The following is a 24,734-nucleotide window of genomic DNA, read 5'->3' as shown; positions in this document are numbered from 1 at the left end:
TGACATCTCATTAAGCTCTTCAATGAGAAATGATTCATAATCATTCAGAACACTTAACATATTGACAGGCTGAGGAGATATATGTATGGTACAAAATGTGAAACAGACATCTTTTATTTAATCTGCTTTTTAAACCTTAAACAGCAGTAAAATAAAAACTAACAGTTCTGTGAGAAATACTATACAACAACTAATACCAAAGGTAAGAAGATGAGTAAATACCACTAATATATTATATAATTAAACCACCATTTCCTTCTTACTGTATGCATAAACAAGCCTTTCACAAAAAATTCTGAATCTCATAGAAAAATTAAAATGCTCAGACTAGTAACCGTTTTGCATTAATGATTTTCATAAAAATAAATACCTGACTTAAGCCCACTTGCTTAACTGTTACATGCTTGGGTTATTTTTGTTTTTATTTTCTTCCATTTCATCCAAAAAATTATTTTATTATTGTTGGAGAATGGAATCTATTGACTCATCCTTTAAAGGAACAGTAAGCTAGACATCATGCAAAGTTATTTCTGGAGTCAGAGGTTGCTTTAGACTTAACAGATTCATTAGACTTAACTGCAGTCTTTCAGACTATTGTACCACATAAGAAGGACTCTAACTTTTTCCCCTCATCTCCACAAGTCATGGTTGATAACTGATTCTTTCAACAGAAAAAATAAGTTATGTCTTACCATAACATTCCATCTGTGTTTTCGATCTTCATCTATTCTTGACTTGTGGGTTACGGTTCTGATCCTCGGAAGCAATCAGGCTGTTATATAGCTCGCGTCAGCCCAAAAAATCTCTTGAGCTGCAAGCCTACACAGAATGCCCCTCTCCACATTAGCTCAGATCAAGTTTGCTAACATGCAGATAAATACTCTACAATATAAGTCAGAAGCCTTGTCTAAGATATCCATAACTATAAAAAACCCACAACAGGATGTCGCTCCACCAGAAGTCTAAAGGAGGGGCAGGCGGGAGGGATGCAAAAATAGATGAAGACATAACTTCTTTGTCTGATGTTGTCAATCTTCACCTATTCTTGACTTGTGGGACAGAGTCCCCAGCTACCTTAGACCCTAGGTGGTCCTATGGAAGAATATTCCTGAGAATCATAGAACTAAATGTGGCTCTCCCTCTGAAGACCATACCCAATTTGTAATGAGTAATAAAAGTATGTGGATTAGCCCACATTGCAGCTGTGCAAATTTCTGACATGGAAGCTTTGGAATGAAAAACAGCCGAAGTCGTCATAGATCTGGTAGAATGTGCTTTGATTGGCACAGAGTGCTTCATCTTAAGTTTTGTGTAAATGAAAGAGATTCAATCTCTTAACCACTTGGACCGAGTCACCTTAGACATCAGTTTCCCCAAAGTTGTACTAGCAAAGGATACAAATAACTATTCTGATCGTCTAAATTGTTTAGTCCTATCTAGACAGAAATGTTATTGCCTGTGTACATCCCGAAGGTGCAGGCAGTTCTTGCCTTTATTTGAAAAATTTGGGAAGAATACAGGCAAGTCTATGGACCTATTGGTATTGGTCTCTGATATCACTTTAGGAAGGAAAGTTGGGTTCATTCTGAGTGACGCTCTTTCTTTATGGAAAACTAAATACGGAGCTTTAGAACACAAGGCCTGTAATTCGGAGACTCACCTTGCCGAAGTAACGGCTATGAGAAGTAATGTCTTCCAAGAAAGGAATTTTAAATCACAGGCTGCTGCAGGTTTAAATGGAGATGAAGAAAGTGATTGTAACACAAGGGTCAGGGTTTTTGAAAGGGGGGTTCAAGTGGATTGTGCCCTTAAGAAAAACTTTACAAAGTCTGTGAGAAATTAAGGGCTGATTCCAGATACCATTATGAAAAATTTAAAGTAGCTGCTAAGATAACTTTGATTGTAGAAGCAGAAGCTCTTTTACTAAAGATAGCAGCTAGAAACTCCAGAATTTTCTCTACTGGCACTGAAAAGGGATCCAGACCATTGTCAGAAGCCCAAATAGAAAATCTGTTTCATTTACTAAGGTAGAGATTCCTGGTGGATGGTTTATGGGAAGCCAAGAAAATGTGTCGTATGAGGGAAGGAATGCCATTATGCCTGGCGACTACTGGAATTGGAGAAACCAGGCAGTTAGCTTGTGAGTCTGAAGCAAACTTTGAGTCCAAATTGGCAACATCTACTAGAAACAATCATAAAGACTTCTTCACATATGTCCGCAACCGCAAAGGAAGCACCCAGATCTGTTCAGGACTGGTGGTCAAGGACACCACATATACAAATGCCATAGATACAGCAAATTTGCTGGCTGACAGATTTAGCAAAAACTTTACCCCTCTGTCCCCCCCAATCAGTAAATCAGGACATTCCCAGTACCTGCCCCCTTCCCCTTATATCTAGGGAACACGTCATCACTGCTCTCTCAAAGGCAAAAAATACAGCCTCCATGGGACCTGATAACATCCCAGGCTGCATCCTACGTGAACTCAGGCAGCAACTTGCAGCACCATTAGGCACCCTATTCAACCAAAGCCTGAGTACTGGCTTCATCCCAGCTGAGTGGAGGATAGCCACTATCATCCCTTCACACAAAGGTGGAGCGTCCACCGATCCAGGGGATTATAGACCCACCAGCCTAGCTAGCCTGATCTGCAAGGCCATGGAATGGATTATCATGGACCTCATTAACAAGGACATTGGCAACCTCCAAACACTTAATCCCACACAATTTGGCTTTATCAAGGGGAGGTCATGTCTGCTAAATTTGGTCGACTTCTTTGAGACAGTCACCAAAGCCATGGATGAGGGGATGACGATGCACACCACCTACCTTGACCTGGCCAAAGACCTTGACACTATTCCCCACTTGGGCATAATAGATAAACTCTCTCAACCAGGCATCCATCCATATGTTACCAGATGGGTAGCAAACTGGCTCACTGAAAGAACACACGTAGTCAAGATAGGGGAAGCCACCTCAAGCATAGACCCATAACAAGTGGCATACCCCAGGGCTCGGTCTTGGGGCCTCTGTTATTTGGGATATACTTTTCTGATGTGCAGACCAAAACCAGTGGGCTATGGCTGACCAAGTTTGCAAATGACTGCAAGCTGGGTGCTGTCATCAATTCCCCTAGTGATGTGGACATCCTTCAAAAGGGTCTCACTCAGACAAATGACTGGTGCCAGAAACATGGCCTCAAGCTGAAACCAAAAAATGCATCATCATCCCCTTTGGGGAGAGTGACGTTCCCACAAAATATCACATTAACAACAATGTCTTAAGCACTCAATCAGTCGTGAGGGGTTTGGGCACCCAGGTTGATAGCAGCCTGACTTTTGACCACCATGTTGCTTCCGTGGTATGGAAAGCCTTCTACATGGCCCACCTCATAAGTAAGGGTATCTCATCCAGGGACAAGGAGGTCATAACATCCCTGTATTCTTCCCTTATAAGGCCCATTATTGAGTACAATGCACCTTTCGGCATGTACCTTGCAAAGCACATGCAGCAGCTGGAGAGACCACAGAGGTTCCTCACCAGGAGAATCCAGGACCTCAAAGATCTACCATACACAGACAGGCTAAAAGCCCTATCCCTCTACTCAGTTTCATACAGACTCCTCAGAGGTGACCTCTGTCTGGCATACAAGGTGATCATGGACTCCACCTTTATGGGACTGCTACATATCCGCAAGTCAAGCTCCACTCAAGTAACCCACATGCGCTGCCTTAACCTGGACTGTGACATCAACAAGACTTGTTGGCAGGACAGACTTCTGTCCCAGAGACTCCCTCGTCTATGGAATAGACTCCCTCTCTACATCAAACAGAGTATCTCTTTACCCCTTATTTAAGCGCAACCCAGATAACTGGATGAGAAACAGAAAATATACTCCTGGGATTCCACCCATGTCCCTTGCTGGACAGGGGCATTGGGTGCTGATTTGTCTAATCATGGGCTAAACTGTTGGCTAGGCTTATAAGGGCCTCAGGGCCAATAGCCTAGTAACCTCCTATGATCCTATAATAAGACTGGGATGGGGTCTATATTAGAATATCGAAGTTTCAAAACTTCGAATGTTCTAATATCGAACCCTATTCAGCAAAAGCTGAAAACATTGAACATACAGAACAGCAAATTTTTTCCTAGGGAAAGAATTTGCTGTTCCAAAACACATACACACAACACAAGCACACCAAACAAACAGTAATCCACAAACATACACCTAAAATCATACACCTAACCCTACACTAAACTATACACACACACCACCAACCATCCACTTAACTTAACCCTAACCCTAAGGTCCATCACTATCGCGCACTCACCTCACAAGCGCCCTAACCCTAACTCATCTACCCCACCCTAATGCTCATGTCCACACAATCGCACACTTACCTGACCCGCACCCTAACCCTAACTCAACTAACCTGCCCTAACCCTCACATCCACACAATCGCACACATACCTAACCTGCACCCTAACCCTAATCCACCTAACCTGCCCTAATCCTCACGTCCACATAATCGCACAAATACCTAACCCGCACCCTAACCCTAACTAACCTAACCTGCACTCAATCTCACACTTACCTGAACCTGACCCGCAACTTTCCACCACAGCACTGAAAATACCAAAGCAACAGAAATGGACAACCAAATTCTTTCCCTAGGAAAAAATTTGGTTTTCTGTTGCTTTGATATTTTTAGCTTTCGCTGAATTAGGTTCGATATTAGAACATTCGAAGTTTTGAAACTTTGATGTTCTAATACAGACCCATTGGGATGCACTAGTCCCTGAGGGTGGGACAAGAGATCCAGAACTGGGTCCAGAGTCCATGGGCATTGTAGTAGATGAGGCCCAAGGGAAGGAAAACCACATCTGTCAAGGCCAGTAAGGAGCAATGAGGATCACTTTGCTTTTCAACTGAGCTGTTTTCTTGAGAAAAAGGGGAATCAAAGGGAAAGGCATAAAGGAGACCCCGGGCCAATCATGGAGAGAAGCGTCCCTAGGGGACTCCTCTCTGAGGGGGAATTAGGGCAAAGTAGCTTCTGCACTTGTTGTTCAGGGGTGAAGCAAACAGGCTGCAGCAAGGCTGGCATCAGCGAAGAAAGATCTCATTTGCTACTCTTGAGTTCAGAAACCACTTGTGAGGCATTAGGATGCATCTGCTTAGTTGTCTGCAACCACATTTGAACTTCCCAAGATGTGTGTTGCTGTCAGAAAGCAGCTGGAAGCTGCAGCCCATTGCTCCACTCGAAGGGATTCTCGACACAATGGGTAGGACTTGCTTCCCCCCTGTTTGTTGATGTACCAGACTTCAGACATGTTGTCTGACTGAATAGCTATCATCCCTTGAGGTAAGGCAGAGTGACATGCTTGCAACAACAGAAGCACTGCCCTTAACTCTAGAACACTGATATGCAAATTGGCCTCTGAGGGGGATCAAGTGTCTTGGACTGTCTTCCAGTGGTAATGTCCCTCCACCCTATCTGGGAGGCATCCATGGTCACTATGGCCTTGGACTGAGGGGAACAAAGGGGCAGCCTAGAAGAATCTCCTCTGAGTGCATCCACCAGGATAGGTCATTCTTGCATCAACTGGATATGAAAATGAAATGGTTCAAGGGGTGGGTTAAGATAGTCCATTGGTTTGCAAGTAATCACTGGAGAAGTCTCATGTGAAATCTTGCCAATGGAACTAATGTGATTGCTGCTGCCATGGAGCCCAGTTCCTGCAGAATTTGATAAGCAGGAATTTTATTTGAGCGAATAACAGGGAGGACCTGCAACTGAATTTTCTGTAACCTGTGAAGTGGAAGCAATCCTATGCAAGAAACAGTGTTGAGGTGAGCTCCGATAAATTCCATGTCCTGAGAAGGGGTTAGCTAAGATTCTGCAAGACTGACCGTGATGCCCAACTGAAGGGCTAGCTTCATAATGTAGTCTGTAGCTTGCAGTAGTAGATGCCTGGTGGGAGTGGTGAGGAGCCAGTCTTTTAAGTAAGGAAACACTCATAATCCGTGCAGCCTCAGATGTGCTGACTCTGCTGCCATACATTTGGTGAACACCCTGGGGGCTGTGGTGAGGCCAAAAGGCAGCACTCTGAACTGGAAATTACTGGCTCCCATTCGGAAGTGGAAAAACTTTCTCGAGCATTTGTCCACCTTTATGTGGTAATATGATTTTTGAAAGTCGATAGAGCACATCCAATCATCTTTCACTAAAAAGGGGAGAACTGACTGAACTGTGACCATCCAGAATTTTGCTTGTTGGATGACTTTGTTTAGAATACTGAGAACCAAAACTGGTCTCCAGCCCCTTGTTTTCTCTAAAACTAAAAAGAATCTTGAGTAAAACCCGGACCCTACTTGGTCGGGTGGGACTTCTTGGATGACTCTTTTTTCTAGCAGTTTTTGTATCTCTATTGCTGGTTGAACTCTCTGATTGGGTGGAACATCAGAGAATCTTGTTTCTTGGATAAAAGGTGAAGGGAATTAGATAATTCTGGAAATGATCCTTAGCACCTAGGCATTGGTGATTATATGTCACCAGGCATTTAGGTGCAAGAAAAATCTTCCCTGACTGCTTCCAGAGGTAAGCAATTGGGCCCCCCTTTCAGGAGCATTGATATGGTTGACTAGAGAAAGAATCCCTGGAACCCTGATTCTGTGGACCACCTCTGCCTCTGGGACTGCATCTTCCACTATAACTCTACCCTGAGGGGAATCCGAACCACATGTGCCCTGGAAAGGCTTCTGGGATTTCTTGAACCACATCTTACCACTCCTTTGATTCCTGGAATAGGAGCATTGAGGAGTGGAAAAACGTATGTCCACAGCAGATAAAGTCCTTCCATCCTTTTCACACCTGGAGAGAGTTTCCTTTATTTTGGCACCAAATAAAGAAGATCTGTCAAAGGGAGCACTGACGAAGGAAAACTTGAATGGTTCTGCAAACTCGCACAAGCACATCTAAGCATGTCTGCAAATAGCAACACCTGAAGCTGCTGACATGGTCACCCCTTTGGCTGCATCTGCAATGAGCCTCATGGACGAGTTTGGGATAGACTCTAGGGTAGCTAGCTGGGAGGCCACTTTTTCCTGGACCCCTTTGTGACAGCTTACAGCTCCTTGACCAGATCCCTCTGAAGTCTTGTGAAATGTGCCAAAAAGTTCAAGGACCTGATGGAGAAGGTCAGTGATGCACAGACCCACTTCCCAAATCTGTACATTGCCCTGGATTCTAGGTTCAGGGGATAGACAGTAAAACTTTCCTCAACTAGTTCTTTTTTGGTAGCGGCTACTACCACCATGGCATTTACTACTAAGCCCTTAGCCCAATGCAGTTTGATCTTCTGGAACAGTAAGGATTTTGTTAGGTCTCTGGGGGACTGGTTCCACACAGTCAGGAGCCTTCCAAGCCTGCTGAACAATTTGTTTAATTAAATCATCAGGAGGTAGATGGGCGCGCACCAAAAGCCTGCAAGTACACAGATTCCTTCAAAGATGTTTTTTTTTTCAACTACCAATCACCCCTCTGTTTTAGGATCCCTAGAATATCTCCAAAGGAGACGTCTTCTGGGGGTGACTGTGGGGAACCCTCCCCTTCATCAAAATCCATGTTGCCTGTGGCGGATTCTTCAGGAGAATCAAGGTGTTTCCTCTTACACAATCTCTTCCAAGGGGGTTCCTCAGTGGGAACATCTCAGGAGGACTTGGAAGAGGGAGTGCCTTTAGAAGGCAATTCTTGCAACCATGGTGCGCGCTGTCCAGAGGTAGACATTGGTGGCTGATCTGAAAAACCTGGGATCACGGGAGAAGACTGCAATAACCCAGGAGCCATCTGAGTTGAAGCAGTGGCTAAAGCTCTTTCCATAGCCTGAAAGGCAGGACCCCCTGATGAGGGATGGGAGCCTAAAACCGAGACAGACAAACTTGGAACTGGGGTCACACCCCACCCTGACACTCATCTACCCCACCCTAATGCTCATGTCCACACAATCGCACACTTACCTGACCCGCACCCTAACCCTAACTCAACTAACCTGCCCTAACCCTCACATCCACACAATCGCACACATACCTAACCTGCACCCTAACCCTAATCCACCTAACCTGCCCTAATCCTCACGTCCACATAATCGCACAAATACCTAACCCGCACCCTAACCCTAACTAACCTAACCTGCACTCAATCTCACACTTACCTGAACCCGACCCGCAACTTTCCACCACAGCACTGAAAATACCAAAGCAACAGAAATGGACAACCGAATTCTTTCCCTAGGAAAAAATTTGGTTTTCTGTTGCTTTGATATTTTTAGCTTTCGCTGAATTAGGTTCGATATTAGAACATTCGAAGTTTTGAAACTTTGATGTTCTAATACAGACCCATTGGGATGCACTAGTCCCTGAGGGTGGGACAAGAGATCCAGAACTGGGTCCAGAGTCCATGGGCAGTGTAGTAGATGAGGCCAAAGGAAGGAAAACCACATCTGTCAAGGCCAGTAAGGAGCAATGAGGATCACTTTGCTTTTCAACTGAGCTGTTTTCTTGAGAAAAAGAGGAATCAAAGGGAAAGGCATAAAGGAGACCCTGGGCCAATCATGGAGAGAAGCGTCCCTAGGGGACTCCTCTCTGAGGGGGAATTAGGGCAAAGTAGCTTCTGCACTTGTTGTTCAGGGGTGAAGCAAACAGGCTGCAGCAAGGCTGGCATCAGCGAAGAAAGATCTCATTTGCTACTCTTGAGTTCAGAAACCACTTGTGAGGCATTAGGATGCATCTGCTTAGTTGTCTGCAACCACATTTGAACTTCCCAAGATGTGTGTTGCTGTCAGAAAGCAGCTGGAAGCTGCAGCCCATTGCTCCACTGGAAGGGATTCTCGACACAATGGGTAGGACTTGCTTCCCCCCTGTTTGTTGATGTACCAGACTTCAGACATGTTGTCTGACTGAATAGCTATCATCCCTTGAGGTAAGGCAGAGTGACATGCTTGCAACAACAGAAGCACTGCCCTTAACTCTAGAACACTGATATGCAAATTGGCCTCTGAGGGGGATCAAGTGTCTTGGACTGTCTTCCAGTGGTAATGTCCCTCCACCCTATCTGGGAGGCATCCATGGTCACTATGGCCTTGGACTGAGGGGGAACAAAGGGGCAGCCTAGAAGAATCTCCTCTGAGTGCATCCACCAGGATAGGTCATTCTTGCATCAACTGGATATGAAAATGAAATGGTTCAAGGGGTGGGTTAAGATAGTCCATTGGTTTGCAAGTAATCACTGGAGAAGTCTCATGTGAAATCTTGCCAATGGAACTAATGTGATTGCTGCTGCCATGGAGCCCAGTTCCTGCAGAATTTGATAAGCAGGAATTTTATTTGAGCGAATAACAGGGAGGACCTGCAACTGAATTTTCTGTAACCTGTGAAGTGGAAGCAATCCTATGCAAGAAACAGTGTTGAGGTGAGCTCCGATAAATTCCATGTCCTGAGAAGGGGTTAGCTAAGATTCTGCAAGACTGACCGTGATGCCCAACTGAAGGGCTAGCTTCATAATGTAGTCTGTAGCTTGCAGTAGTAGATGCCTGGTGGGAGTGGTGAGGAGCCAGTCTTTTAAGTAAGGAAACACTCATAATCCGTGCAGCCTCAGATGTGCTGACTCTGCTGCCATACATTTGGTGAACACCCTGGGGGCTGTGGTGAGGCCAAAAGGCAGCACTCTGAACTGGAAATTACTGGCTCCCATTCGGAAGTGGAAAAACTTTCTCGAGCATTTGTCCACCTTTATGTGGTAATATGATTTTTGAAAGTCGATAGAGCACATCCAATCATCTTTCACTAAAAAGGGGAGAACTGACTGAACTGTGACCATCCAGAATTTTGCTTGTTGGATGACTTTGTTTAGAATACTGAGAACCAAAACTGGTCTCCAGCCCCTTGTTTTCTCTAAAACTAAAAAGAATTTTGAGTAAAACCCGGACCCTACTTGGTCGGGTGGGACTTCTTGGATGACTCTTTTTTCTAGCAGTTTTTGTATCTCTATTGCTGGTTGAACTCTCTGATTGGGTGGAACATCAGAGAATCTTGTTTCTTGGATAAAAGGTGAAGGGAATTAGATAATTCTGGAAATGATCCTTAGCACCTAGGCATTGGTGATTATATGTCACCAGGCATTTGGGTGCAAGGAAAATCTTCCCCCGACTGCTTCCAGAGGTAAGCAACTGGGCTCCCCTTCAGGAGCGCTGATAGGGTTGACCAGAGAATGAATCCCTGGAACCCTGATTCTACGGACCACCCCTGCCTCTGGGACTGCATCTTCCACTATAACTCTACCCTGAGGGGAATCCGAACCACATGTGCCCTGGAAAGGCTTCTGGGATTTCTTGAACCACATCTTACCACTCCTTTGATTCCTGGAATAGGAGCATTGAGGAGTGGAAAAACGTATGTCCACAGCAGATAAAGTCCTTCCATCCTTTTCACACCTGGAGAGAGTTTCCTTTATTTTGGCACCAAATAAAGAAGATCTGTCAAAGGGAGCACTGACGAAGGAAAACTTGAATGGTTCTGCAAACTCGCACAAGCACATCTAAGCATGTCTGCAAATAGCAACACCTGAAGCTGCTGACATGGTCACCCCTTTGGCTGCATCTGCAATGAGCCTCATGGACGAGTTTGGGATAGACTCTAGGGTAGCTAGCTGGGAGGCCACTTTTTCCTGGACCCCTTTGTGACAGCTTACAGCTCCTTGACCAGATCCCTCTGAAGTCTTGTGAAATGTGCCAAAAAGTTCAAGGACCTGATGGAGAAGGTCAGTGATGCACAGACCCACTTCCCAAATCTGTACATTGCCCTGGATTCTAGGTTCAGGGGATAGACAGTAAAACTTTCCTCAACTAGTTCTTTTTTGGTAGCGGCTACTACCACCATGGCATTTACTACTAAGCCCTTAGCCCAATGCAGTTTGATCTTCTGGAACAGTAAGGATTTTGTTAGGTCTCTGGGGGACTGGTTCCACACAGTCAGGAGCCTTCCAAGCCTGCTGAACAATTTGTTTAATTAAATCATCAGGAGGTAGATGGGCGCGCACCAAAAGCCTGCAAGTACACAGATTCCTTCAAAGATGTTTTTTTTTTCAACTACCAATCACCCCTCTGTTTTAGGATCCTAGAATATCTCCAAAGGAGACGTCTTCTGGGGGTGACTGTGGGGAACCCTCCTTCATCAAAATCCATGTTGCCTGTGGCGGATTCTTCAGGAGAATCAAGGTGTTTCCTCTTACACAATCTCTTCCAAGGGGGTTCCTCAGTGGGAACATCTCAGGAGGACTTGGAAGAGGGAGTGCTTTTAGAAGGCAATTCTTGCAACCATGGTGCGCGCTGTCCAGAGGTAGACATTGGTGGCTGATCTGAAAAACCTGGGATCACGGGAGAAGACTGCAATAACCCAGGAGCCATCTGAGTTGAAGCAGTGGCTAAAGCTCTTTCCATAGCCTGAAAGGCAGGACCCCCTGATGAGGGATGGGAGCCTAAAACCGAGACAGACAAACTTGGAACTGGGGTCACACCCCACCCTGACAGTCCCACCTGACAGACCAGAAACGAGGACAGGTCCCCTGCCAGCACAGCTGGAAGAGATACAGTTGGCTCCATACAAAAACTCGGGGCTGGCTTGAATCACCTGGGCCTGATGATGAAAGCACAGTCCCGGAGACCCGATGGTGCATAAGGCACCAAGGGAGCCAGAGCTAGTCTCAGCACTGAAAACAAAAGTATTATTGGTGCCGAAGCCATCGGTACCTGAGATGTTGAAGTTGAGAGCTCTAAAGCCTGCACTGAGGATAGAGGAGGAGAATAAGTAGGGGTAGGCAAAGAAAAAATCTCTGCAGCAGAAGGGAGAGGGGCTTGAAAAGAGGATGGGAGACCCCGGGCTGTCAAGATCTGTTCCACCAACCTAACAATTTCAACCTCAGAAAGAGTTCTGGTGGAGCGCATGGATAATCCAGAAGGCGAATCGGGTCTCTCTAGGAATAGACTATGGAGATGACCATGGAACGGGTCCAAAGATGGAGAATAGATAGACCTGTGTTCTGTAGACACCACTAATTGTGCTGTACTGTGGAGGAAATAGGCACAGAAATGGTAGAAGTGACAGTCGGCACCAGTATCGGAGCCATGGTCAAAGTCAGAGTCGTGATAGTTGAACTTGGAACAGTTGTGGTAGCTGATGTAGAAGGCACTGGTATGGTTTTCGGTGCCGGGAATCTAGACTGCTCCAAGAGCCTCAGAACTTTAACTTTCAGTTCCGAAGATGAACCCTCGAAGCGTGTTTATGTTTTCTGACAATCAGTGCCGATGGAGATGTTGGCACAAAACGGGAGGATTTTGATTCAGCTTCTTCGAAAGGGGCTTTAAAGAGCCCTTTGAGAATAAGTTTACTCTTCCTCTCTGCCAGAGTTCTATTACTGAAACCCTGGCAGATTGAACAGTTTATACTCAAATGGAAACACCCAAGCAGTAAATGAAGGATTCGTGGTTGTCCGGGTTTGGCATTTTCCTGCCACACTCCACACATTGCTTAAACCCCGTAGTGGAGCTTTTTGGCTTTTCTGCCATATTTCTGACAAAATAAATAGGAAAGCAGTGAAAGATAAAGGAAGAAAGTTTTAGAAAATAGGACGTTACTCACACAGAAGGAAAGAGGAAAAAATCTACCAACAATGGTAGAAAGGCTACCAGTGGTAGAAAGAGAAAAGGGAAAGACTACCAATGATGGTAGAGGGAGAAGTTACCAGTGGTAATGGGAAAAATACAGCATAAATGCTACAGGTAGACCAAGTATTAAAGATAGAAAGATTTTAGATGAATAATAAGGATACAAAAAAATATACTTAGCTACAACAGAGTTGGCAGATTCATCTTGTCATATATGCAGCAAACGAGATCTGAGGTAATATGGAGAGGGGCACTGTGGGTAGACTTGCAGCTCGAGAGAGTTTATTTGGCTGATGCTAGCTATATAACAGCCGGATCAGTTCTGAGGATCAGAACCGTAACCCATAAGTCAAGAATAGATGAAGACTGACAACATCAGATCAACTGTTATTTGAAGGCACAAGTCCCAAAAAGTCCACTCAGTGACAGTTAAACAAACAAATGTAGTAAAATGTATTAATAAAATACTGGTTTAATAAATTTTGCTACATCTTTTTGTTCAATAAATTTCTTGATATTTTTATTGATTGGAAGCCATTTTATGGATTAACTGATTTTTTCACTCTTTACATCATTTACTTTGTAAGGTTGAACAAAATTTGATTTTTTTCACATCATTTAATAGTCATTCACTTAATGGATTTTCAGTTTAGTGAGCCTACTTCTTTTTTTTTTTGTGGCATTTGAACCTGAAGCTTTTAGATTATCCTGAAATTGCTTACATTATTAATGACTGTTTAGATTATCTTTATCTTGAACCCGATTATTGATACTTCTACCTAATTCAATATATGGTGGGCAACTTTAAAAGCCCAATTGCATGGACATATTATTATTATTAAAGCTTCCTTTTCTATATTTGTTTTGAAAGAAATGTCTATTAAAGATGAAATTATGAAACTAGGGAAATTTCAGTTAGACTTTCTGATGAAACAAACAAGTCAATTATGTTGTTTTGGAATAAACTTAATATTATGCTTCATGCTCATCTGTTTTGGCTTGGTTCTTTCTCTACATAGCAAGATACTGTAAATAGGCACAACCCATTTTTCCTATTTCGCTAAAACTATCAAAATAGATGAAGCCAGTCATTTATTCCATTAATGACTTTCTAAGGAATATCACTTCTAATACTCTTGGGTTTTCAGATTTATTTTTTATTTGTCCTAATTATCCTGGAGAGAATTATGTTGATACCTTGCTAAATATGCTTCCCTTGACACAGAATGATCCAGAATACAAATCTGCATTTAGGCATGAAATTACTACACAAGAGATTATTTTTGCTGTTCCTTAATTAAAATTGCTATTGCTGCATTCTATAAACTATCTTTTTCGTAGATCTCATAGATATTCCAAGTGCACTTCATAGATATTCCAAGGCCACTGAGTTTTACACAGCTTATGCCTTGTCAGTAACCTCACTCATACCACACCTCCATTCTCCAGGAGGGCCACAGCAGTTAACCCCAGAGTAAATTTGTGTCTGAGGGAAGACTGAGTTACACTGCTTAACATGCCTGGGATGTCTACACCAGAGATTTGGGAGACACTGGGTTAAACCTACTCCTCCACCATGTTTAATTTCTCTGGTGGTGATGATTTAAAGCATTTCAGTTTCAGATGTCATAGCCTTCAGAAAATGCATGGTAACACAAGACCTTTTAGTCCATCAACTTTCTACGTTTATAAGAGCAATATTTAAAAAGTACCTGTATTTTGGGGGGCTTGCCCCCTGTTATTTTTGGCTTTGTCCAGATGTTTTGCGCTAAGAGATTGAGAGCTATGTGGGAAAACTAGATGTCTCATGGAATGGTAACCGAGATAGAAATCACCTCTCAAAAGTCTATAAGACACTGAAAAAAGGGATACGACTTCCAGCTTGGGGACTGCCTCTTGCAGTATCTCCTCTCTTATGAGTGGCTGTGGCATTTCATGTCTCCAAACTGAATCTTTCTTCTTAGGACAGGCACACCCATTCACTCCTGCAAAGTGTTTTTAAAGTGGATTTCCTTCTAATTTGTTAGTACTGTTTATTGTGTCTCAGTTTTAATCATTTGGAAATCTTTTTAGTGCCCAAGGTACTACTTACTACTCAGTCCTAGGCCACATGGGCCATAGTCAGGCCATCATCCTCTACGCTATCAGTGCTAGCATGCTACAAAAAAATTAAAAGGTTTTATGCAGTTTATAATTACAAGCTCAGTTTTGCAAAATATCTCAGCTGAAACTTTTTTATTTAGTCAGAATTATATTGGCCTTATTTGCTTTTTAGGTGAACAGTGTGGGGTGGAAGGGACAATGTCAATTCAAAGACTTGTATATTAATAGTTCTAATCAATCTTCTACATATTTCATAGATTTTAGCACATCAATAAATATTAAGAGCTTTAGAGATTATCCTCTTCCTACTGTTCATATTCTACTGCCTTTAAGATAGCAGCCATCTTCTTCAACCACTGTCCACCCACATAATTCAGCAACAGTTACTAATATCTCACTATTTTTCTTAATTACACTCTCTGTTCCTATTACTCCACTACAGACTTAACCCATATGTTTTTAATTCTATATACTATCTGGCCAGTGCCTGCCATCCATGAAGCCTCTCCTGACTTGAGTCTGTTTAAAGCACTGTCTCTATCATGCTGGTCTGCTTTGTGCTGCAATTCTTTGCTACACACTGCAACTTGACTGACCAGATCTTGCAGGAGTTAACCTAACTACCAGTCCCGCACCAAGGAAGTGTAATATTCATTTAACCCAAGTCTACCTGTGTGTTTTTAAAGTGGATTTCCTGCTAATCCGTCAGTACTGTTTATTACAAATAGGAAATCTGCTATTGTTCTCAACACTCTGCTTGCTTCAAGGTTAGTTTACATATACTTGTGCTTTTTCACTGTAGCTTATAAATTGTGTTGCACAGTCAAATCTGATGCTCTATTTGGTTCTGATGCTTTATGTTGCATTTCCTTGCTACACAGTGCTACCAGATTGACTAATTCTGATTGGATTTAACTTTGCTACCAGCCCCAAAGACATCAGGAAAGTGTTTAAAGTGGATTTAATGCAAATCTGTTAATGCTATTTACTATGCCACAAATCTGTTTGTCTGGGACACTTTTTGGCTTTTTCGTAAGGATAGCAGGAAATTCCTTGCAATATGGACATTCTGCTTACTGCAGGCTTAATTTACATTTGCTTTTTTATAACTACCTGTGACTTTTAAAAATTAAGTACAAAGTTTTTTTATAACTTATTTTTGTTATATTTATGCTCTTGTCTTGTAAAGTGGGCTTTTTTTTTTTTTGTAAAGTGGGCTTTCTTATTCTAAAATGTGCAGTTTTTACTTTAGCTACTTCAGTGGATCTATATTTAATATGTTTAATAAGAAAGAAGTTGTGTACTTAGCATAATGTTCCATGTGTGTTGTCCATCTCCGCCTTTATTCTCACATATGGGGTCAGATCTGATCCATCGGATCCATGTCGGCCTTATACAAAAGCTTGTGGCCTTCAAACAAGCTCTCAGGCACCCTTCCCTTCCCAGAATGCACCTATCCATTACCTCAGATCTTGTCTGCCAAAAAAACAAAAAAAAACAGTATATATATATATATATATATATATATATATATATATATATATATATGAACAAAGTAATGGTAAGAACTATGTTATTTTAACCCATGTTCTGAAGCCAATGAGTCCATGAAGAAAGGAATTTTAATTACCCGTTCTCCTAGGAGACTAGGATGGGGGTTGGTGGGAGGGTTGTGAGAATAAAGGCGGACATGGACAACACACATGGAATATTATGGCAACTACATAGCTTCATTATGTGATGTTGTCAATCTCGCATTTATTCTCACATATGGGACAGCGTCCCCAGCAACCTGAATCCTAGGTGGCTCATGGGAGAACATACTTCAGTATCATAGATCCACAGGAAGCTCTGCCCGTGGAGGCCAAATCTAGTTTGTAATGAGTAACAAAAGTATGAGGTTTGACCATGTCACTGCTGCACAAATATTGTCCATAGATACCCTAGGTAGAAACACTGAAGAATTAGCAATAGCTCTATTAGAATGGGCTCTCACAAGTTCATGTAGTTGTTTATTCTGGGAAGTATAAATAAAGGTAATGCAATCAGAAAGCCATTTAGATAAGATAACCTTGGATACTGATAAACCTTTTCTTGTTTCTGAAAAAGAAATACATAAATGTTGTAACTTTCTAAAATTTTAGTTCTGTGCACATAAAAATGCAATTGTCTGTGAACATCCAAATGTAATATATACTATCCCTTATTTTGGAAATTTGGGAAAACACTGGTAGTCCAATTGATTGGTTTATGTTATTGTCAGATACTACTTTAAGAAGAAAAGAAAGAGCAATAATGACAAACTCTATCCTTATGATACACCAAATAAGAAGGATTAGCAGACAAGGGCTGCAATTCGGATACTTTCCTTGCTGAAGTAATAGCCACCAGAAACAATGTTTTCCATGACAAGAATTTCAGATCACAATTGGCTGAAGGCTCAAAGGGGGAATAAATGATATGGGACAGTACAAAATTTAGATCCCAAGGAGGAGATGAACTTTTATGAGGCAGTCTTAACATCAAGGTTCCTTTTAAAAAGGTCTTATAAAGTTTGTGTGACACAATTGGAAAGTCGTTCAACTAGATGAAAATTGGAAATAGTGGCCAACTGAACCCTTACAGTTGTTGCTGCAGTACCTATATTAAAGAGCTTCACCAGAAAGTCTAAAATAAAATGAAGGGGAGCAGTAAAAGGATCAATATTATTCTCTGTAGCCCACACAGCAAATCTTTTCCATTTGTTTCTATAAAGTTTACATGTGGAAATTTTATGAGGGGTAAGTAAAATATGTCTAGATGGGGACGAAAGTAGAGGATGCCTGGCTATCATTGGAAATGGAGCAGCCATGCTGTCAGTTTGAGATTCTGTAAATCGGGATGAACCATATTCTGTGGATGTGAGAGGAGGTCTGTTACTGGGTCTAGTATCCATGCTTCTTCCAGAAGATCTGCAGGGGCCAATAAGGGTCAATGAGGATGATTTTTCTCTTCAATATGCTTGCTTTCTGTAACAATTTGGGAATCGGAGTGTTGGGGAATAAGCATAAAGTCATGAACAATTGCATCTCTCAAGGTCTTCCCCTGAGGGGGGATTAGGGCAAAGTAGCTGCTGCATTTGTTGTTTACTGGAGAAGCAAAGAGGTCACAGCAAGGCTGGCCCCATTTTTGGAAAATTCTTTCTGCAATTTCTTGTTTGAGGGGTCACTCATGAGGCATCAGAATTGCCCTGCTTAGCTTGTCTGCTATGACGTTGGATTTCTCTGGAATGTGAGTTGCTATCAAAAAGCAGTTGGAAGACATCACCTATTGCCAAACTCGGATGGCTTCCTGACAAAGGGAGCAAAATCTGGTTCCTCCTTGTCTGTTGATATACCAGACTACTGACATGCTGTCTGACTGGACTGCTATTGTTCCCAGAGGGAGAGAGTCTTGAAAGGCTTGCAATGCTAGGAGCACTGCTCTTATCTCTTTAACATTTATATGCAGATGGGCCTCATAAGGGGACCAAGTGCCCTGGGCTGTCCTTCCCACATAATGCCCCCCCACTCTATCTGTGAGGCATCTGTAGTCATTGTGGCTCGGGGATGACTGGGTACAAATTAATGACCTAGACTGACTTGGTCGGAATGGATCCACCATTGAAGATTCTTCTTGCATTAATCTCTAATCAAGATCTTGTGAGAGACTGAAAGTTCTAGAAAGGACCACTGGGTTAACAACAACCACTGCAGTACTCACATGTGCAGGTGGGCTAGTGGCACTAATACTGTTGAAGACGCCATTGTTCCTAAGACCTGTAGTACTAATTTTGCAGATGCTCTTTTCTTGGGAATCAGTACTTTTTCCTGTTTGCGCAATGACATTATTCTTTCGGAGGGAAGATTTGCTATCATTTTTCGTGTATCTAGATGAGCTCCCATGAAAACCAAATTTTGACAAGGTTCTAGAGCTGGCTTTTCGTAATTTATTGTGATTCCTAGGTGTGAGCAAAGGTGTAAGGTAGTTTATATTGCCCTATGAGTTGATGCCTGGTCATGGTGGTTATGAGCTAGTTGTCTAAGCATGGAAACACTTGGAATCCTAGATGCCTCAAGTGAGCCGCAGCCACTGCCATGCATTTGGTGGACACTCGGGGGCTGTAGTAAGACCAAAGGGCAGTGCTCGAAACCGATAATGACTGGCTCCCAGCTGGAAGCACAGATGTCCTCTGGACCATCTGTCCATTTTTATATGGTAGTATGCATCCTAAAGATCTATCGAGCACATCCAATTGTCTTTTCCCAGAAAGCGAAGAATAGATTGTGAAGTGACCATTCGAAACTTCCTCTTTTTGATCAACTTGTTTAGGTTGCTGAGATCCAGAATGGGTCTCCAGCCCCCTGTTTTCTTTGGTACTAAAAAGAATCTTAAGTAAGTTCCGAATCCTTGTTGGTCTGTGGGGACTTCTTGGATTACTCTTTTGTTCAGCAATCTTTGAACTTTTTTGACTGCTTGATCCCTTTGACTGGGTGGCACATCTGGGATTTTTTGTTTCGGGAATGGGGACATGCAAAGGGGATGAAATAACCTCTGGATATTATTTGCTGCACCCATTTGTCGTTTGAAATCTCTTGCCAGGCCTGTGGGTGCAGACAGCCAACCCCCAATAGTCTCCAGAGGTGGACAATTGGCCCTCCATTCATGAGTGCTCAAAGGGCTTGCTAAAGAAGGTGCCTCTAGACCCCTGGTTCTGTGGGCCTCCCCTGCCACGAGGGAGGTGCATTTCATTATTGCTCCCTCTTCTGCTCCAGGGGAACTTTCACCATGTGCATCCTGGAAAGACCATTGAGATTTTTCAGAACCACATCTTTCCGCTACCATTCTGACCTTTGGGATTGGGTCTGGTTGGAGTAGAAAAATGGACTCCTATGGGAGAGAAGATCTTACCTTCTTTTTCACAACTGGTGAGTGTTTCTTTGACTTTTGGCCCTAAAAGAGATGAGCCATCAAAGGGGGCATTCACAAAGGAAGACTTGAAAGGATCCGCAAAATCGCAAAGTCACACTCAGGCCTATCCACTAATAGAGATATCTGAACCTGCAGCTCTACTCGCTCCATCTGCTGCATATGAAATCAGTTTCATGAAGGAATTAGCAAGCAAATTTAGGGTAGCAAGCTGAGAGGCTACTTTGTCTGTGACCCCCTCAGCTACAGCTCCTTGTAGGGTATCTGTCGACTCCTTTAGCAGATCCCTTTGAAGTCTCATAAAGTGGGCAAGGTAATTCAGCGACTGAAGAGCAAAGCCTGCTGAAGAGAAGATGCACTTCCCATATCTAGCCATTATCATAGAGTCCTTTTTAGGAGGGTGGACAGTGGAACTGGTCTCAGAGAGTTCCTTTTTGGTGGCTGCTGCCATGATCATGGCATCCATAGCTACTCCTTTTGAAATAAATTTCTTGTCAGATGGTGATGTGATATGCTTATCTGGCCTCCTAGGAATAGGATCTATGGTATCTGGAGTCTCCCAAGCCTTCCAAGACATTAAGTCAATAAGCTTATCGGAAGGAGGGATCACCCAGGAGGTGGAAGGGCAGGACCCAAAAGCCTTCAGGTATACCTATTCCTCTCTCGAAGGGGAACTAGACTGGCAGTCCCATCTTTGTTTAAGCATTTTCAATATGTGTTCAAATGAGACATCTTCAGGACCCTCCAGCTTCCTTGATATCAGTATCCAAAGTGACGGAATCCTCTTGGGAGTCTAGATGTTTCCTCTTACAAGTCCTCTTCCGAGAGAATTCCTCAATGTGATAATCTGGGAAAGTTTCAGAAGGGGTGGTTCCCTGAGGAATGTCTTGAGGCTTGGGGCACCTCTGTCCCTGTGGATGGGGTAAAATAGAGGACAAAGGCACTGCAGGGATGGGGTAGGAAGATCCTGAGAGGACTGAGTCTGAGACTGAGAAGCAATAAAAGCTTGTCTCATAACCTCAAAAGCTCCCTGTCCCTGATTCGAGGAACTCCCCAGCACCGACAAAAAAGTAGTTGTCGCAGAAGGCCCCTCAAGACTCAAAGATAAGAACGCCAAGGCCAAGGTAGAAGCCAAGCTCATTCGAGCTGATGCTTCAAGAGACAGGAACCGATTCAAAGAAAAAGTGGTTGGATCCCTATCCTTGGGTCTGACCAGAGAGCTACAGCTCCTAGAGTCCTACCGCTACAACAAAGCAGAGGAACTCGAGAGTTAATATTGGAGCAGATGACAATGCAAGTCTCTGATCTGACGTACAATCTGGAAATCAGAATCTTCTGGCTCTGAATTCAAAGGTTGGATCAGAGAAGGAAGAGAAGCTACCAGGGCTGACTTTGCTGGCTCCGAACCCATAGGGCTCGAATCCAACAACAACTTGGCCAGTACCAGTGTCTTAAGCGTTAAGCAATCTATGTACCACCCTATCCACATCTTTATCTGAAAGGCTCCTAGTAGACCAGGTAGACAGGGTCGGAGACCTAGATTTTGCGAACATTGGAGAAGGCAACCTAGAAGAAACTGGTTCGATTGAGGGAGACTGGTCTCGGATCTGAGCCTGCATCTCAGCAGGAGTTGTTGGAGCAGAAAGCTGTAAGCACTCTGAGGAAATTTCAGACCCAACTCTCTTCTGCTCCAAAGTACTTAATGGAGCAGAGTGTTTTGCCTTCTTTTGTGCAGGCATCAGTAATACCTTTGGAGCTGACAGAGGAGTCTTTTTTGGTCTGTCCAATATTGTTGAAAAGGGGCTTTTCAATAAACACTTCAACATTAGCTTCTTTTACTCTCTAATATGACATATTAATTGAAGCCAAGACAAATGCTGCAGGATTCTTGAAAGTGCAAATGGCCCAAACAATACACATACAGACTGTGTGTATCGCTTAATGGCATTTTCTTGCCATACTCCTCACACCTTTTAAACCCTAAGGGTTTATCAAGTTTTTGAGACATTTTCAGCAGTTTACCACAAGCAAAAAAGGAAAAAAGAATTCAGAACTAGCAACACTAATCAATATAAAGAACTCGCTAAAAACTTGCAAACACCAACAAAACAAATAAACAATAACACCTAGTATGTAAACTGTGGAAAAGAAATATATATATATATATATATATATATATATATATATATATATATATAGTTCCACTTGAAGCCATTGAATGTTCAGAACATCGAAGTTCTAATCATCGAGTCCAGAACATCAATGTTCAGAACATTGAAGGTTCAAAGTGAACCACAGAAAAAGAAATAAACATTCAAAAACTATTTTATGCAGGGGGGCTTTGCCCCCCTGCACCCCCCACGTGGGGAGCTGTGCCCACCACCCCTTACTTTAATATTCCAACTCCAAGATCTCACTACAGTGGGGTAAGGGAAATCTCCCGTTTACCACTATATGCAGTAGCGCTAAACGGGAGATTTCCCGTACCCTACCTGCAATGCCAACACTCAGATGGCACACACACAACATGCAGGGCACCTTGCTGCCCTGCATATACACCCAAAAATTACCATTTTTACTTACCTGGCACTTCCACTTTGAACCTTCGATGTTCTGAACATCGATGTTCTGGTCTCAATGATTAGAACTTCGATGTTCTGAACATTCCATGGTTTCAAGTGGAATCATGTATCTATCTATCTATCTATCTATCTATATATATATATATATATATATATATATATAGGAAAGATAGTACGTTTTTTTTTTAGAAGAAAGACGTCCTATTGAGAAAAATGGAGGGGTGGGGGAGGGAAGAAAAAAGAATGATGTTCTTCTGATAAAAATTCATTGTAAAAACTAGAGGCATTCGAAAAATAGTTATGAAATGAGTAGGGTAAAGAAGTAGGAGTTAAAGGTATTTTAAATTATGAATAATAAAAAAAAATGGTAAACTTAGCCTGGAGCTCTGTGAATGACCGCGTCTTTTACGAAGTGGCAAATGAGATCTGAGGTAATGAAGAGGTGCATTCTGGGAAGGGAATTGTGCCTGAGAACTTGGTTGAAGGCCACAAGCTTTTGTATAAGGCCAAGATGGATCTGCTGGATTGGATCCCACCCCATACATAAGAATAAAGGTAAGACTGACATAAATTATTGTTTTACTGTTTACTGTATGCTAAGCAACTGTCTAATTACTTCCTGATTCATATCATCCAGACCCACCTTCTGATAATGTATTAAGAGGTGGAGAGAAATGGTTCTGTAGAGGAATGGCATGCTTTCTAGAGTCTGCAACTGATTTTATTACAAAGTAACCAGAATGAAACACAATTAGATACAAAGTCAGGAAATAAATAAATAAAAAAATATTATTATATTATATTATATAATAAAGGGCCACTGAAGTTACTAAAGTAAAAACTACACATTTTGGAATAAGGAAAACTACACATTTTAGAATAGGAAAGACTACTTTAAAAGATGAGAGCATAATTATAAAAACAACAAAAAAAGTAGTAAAAAAAAATCTTTGTACTTTATTAAAGTGAATAGACAATGATTTCAGAAATAAAGGGCAATACAAAAACCTACACATTTTGTGGCATTTTAAGGAGATGTTCCTGTAATATTAATGGATGGGCTTTTTATGTGAAACTTACAAACAGTAATCAACACCATCATATGTTCATGCCACAAAGTGTATAATGGAGAAAAATAAGTTATGTACTTACCATAACATTCCATGTGAATTGTTCATCTCGTCTTCGTTCTTTACTGATGAGTTCGGAGCCAATCCCTCAGCTCCGAGTCGGCCAATTGCAAAGCCTGAGGTCTTCAAATAGCTCAAGGCCAAGTCCATATCCCATGATGCATCTGGAGTTACCTCAGATATTGTTTCATGCGTATAATAATACCATATTTCGTTCTTTCACTCCCAAGAGAAAGGTATAGAAGGACTGAGCAACCAGGATGGATCCAGCATCTCGGTCATCTAACAGCCCAGGAGGGGGTAAGTGGGAGGGATGTAAGAATGAAAGCAAGATGAACAACTTACATGGACCATTATGGTAAGTACATAACTTCTTTATTTGAAGTTGTTCTATCATGCTGTTCATTCTTTACTGATGGGTAGCGTCCCAAGCACCATCAACCCCGGGTGGCTCACGGGAGTATATTTCTCAGGACCGTAGATCCAAAGGAGGCCCTGTCCCTGGAGGCCTTGTTAACTTTGTAATGAGTAATAAAGGTATGAGGTTTTGACCAAGTGGCTGCTGTGCAAATGTTATCAATAGGAAGTCTGCCAGAAAAAGCAGAGGATGTAGAAACAGCTCTGGTTGAGTGGGCCTTAATTTTATGCTGTAAAGGCATGTCAGCAGCTGAATAAGCAAAGGTAATAAATCAGATAACCATTTAGAGAGTTGTTTTAGCCACTGGTCTACCTTTCCTGGAGTCTGAAAATGAAACAAAACGCTGGTATGGTTTCCTGAAATCTTTTGTTTTATCCAAATAAAATCTGAGCTGTTTGTGAACATCAAGTTTGTGCAGCAAGTACTCTAAATTGTTTGAATGGTTGGGAAAGAAGACTGGCAAATCAATAATTTGGTTGAGATTGGTTTCAGTGCAAACTCTGGACAAGAATGAGGGGTTTGTTCTAAGAGAGACTCTGTCAGCATGGAATATCAAATAAGGGGGCTTGATAGATAAAGCCTGATGCTCTGACACTCTGCAGGCAGAAGTAATAGCTACTAAAAAGATGGTTTTCCAGGACAAAAATTTGAGGTCACATGAGGAAGCTGGTTCAAATGGCGGAAAAATTATGTGGGAAAGCATAAAATTTAGATTCCATGGGGAATAGGGAGATTTCACAGGTGGTCTAATATGAAAGGTCCCTTTGAGAAAGGCTTTGGATAACTTGTGTGACATAATATTCAATCCTTCGAATCCAAGATGAAAATTAGAAATA

The 24,734-nt window shown here is 42.4% G+C and overlaps 1 protein-coding gene across 5 annotated transcripts in view; it reads right to left on the bottom strand.

Moving 5' to 3' along the window:
• Positions 1-24,734, bottom strand: part of LOC122815212 (voltage-dependent L-type calcium channel subunit alpha-1C-like) — a 2,602,552-nt gene that overhangs the window by 1,944,694 nt on the left and 633,124 nt on the right. The gene's annotated exons all lie outside the window — the stretch shown is intronic.

This window comes from Protopterus annectens, chromosome 11.part0 (genome assembly GCF_019279795.1).
Source record: "Protopterus annectens isolate FY-2018-M chromosome 11.part0, PAN1.0, whole genome shotgun sequence".
Classification (NCBI taxonomy): Eukaryota; Metazoa; Chordata; order Ceratodontiformes; family Protopteridae; genus Protopterus; species Protopterus annectens.
This window is presented reverse-complemented; position numbering and strand designations above follow the sequence as displayed.